Source organism: Caretta caretta, chromosome 10, assembly GCF_965140235.1.
Source record: "Caretta caretta isolate rCarCar2 chromosome 10, rCarCar1.hap1, whole genome shotgun sequence".
Lineage (NCBI taxonomy): Eukaryota > Metazoa > Chordata > Testudines > Cheloniidae > Caretta > Caretta caretta.
The window spans coordinates 47,414,144-47,415,261 of NC_134215.1; positions in this window are offsets into that span (position 1 = coordinate 47,414,144).

Sequence of the window (1,118 nt, forward strand, 5' to 3'; positions counted from 1 at the left end):
CAGAGCCCCCCTCCGCACACGGCTCCCCTCCCAGGGAGGGGCAGGCAGAAGCGGGCAGCTCGCTTCCTGCTTCTCTTAAAGGGCCCTGACAGCACAGAACAGAGACGGGCTGCCTGGGAGCCCTCTGCCCTGCTCCCAGCGGCGGCGGCGGTGACTGCAAGGGGACAGGAGAGCCCTTAGCAGCAGCCTCTGGAGGGGGCCTGAAATCTCACAGCTGGCTGGCAGAGATGACTAGCCCCCTCCCCCGCAGCAGTCACAACCCCTGAATCCGGCATGGGACGGGACAGCTTGCAGGATCAGGACCTAAGGGCCCAGTTTTGCACGTGGGCCCCTTTACTCAGGCGTTGAAGTCAACAAGACAGTTTATGTAATCTGCACCAATGTTTGCAGGGTTGGGGAATAACTGACAAGGGGGCGTGAGTGAAACTGACTAGACAGAGGGCTGGCAGATGCACACTGTAAACTGGAAAGGAGGGGAATCTCCATATAATCTCTTGCAACTGCAGTGAATGAAGGTGTTGTTTGTAACAGCAGCAAGTAAAATATTCTCATTGTGCCTTGGTTGTGTCCCTTTAAGATTTTAAATGGACTGACATATTCAAAGACCCAAGCTTTATATATTTAAATATGTTAGATGCCAGCCTGGCAACCTATCTACATTGTTAATCTTTGAAAAATCCAGTTTTTTAAACCATGCCCCATTTCGATGTATATAGTGTCCTGTAAACACCAACGCCCACCCCCCCAAACCCTGGATCTAAAACGAACAAGTGTCCTTAGACTAGAGTAAGAGGAAATTGTGTCTGTGACAGTGCATTGGGAGCAGGCAGAGAAGGGTTGTCAGGAGACAAGGAGGGATTCTGCTGAAATATTTTTGCAATATTAAGTAACCACTGTTTCCCCCACTGTTGCTTTAGAGCTTGCCCACCTCTCATCTCCACCACTAAGTGCAAAGCACCAGTGCTAGCAACCTGACTAGAAAGTGGTAAGATTAGTCATAACCAACTCATTTAAAAGCCAGGAAGTGTCACCTTATTAGAGGGGGATTAGTGCCGGACCCAAGCCATAGTGCTGCAGTGAAACAGGTGGGGTATGAAAGCAATGAGAGCTGGTTACAT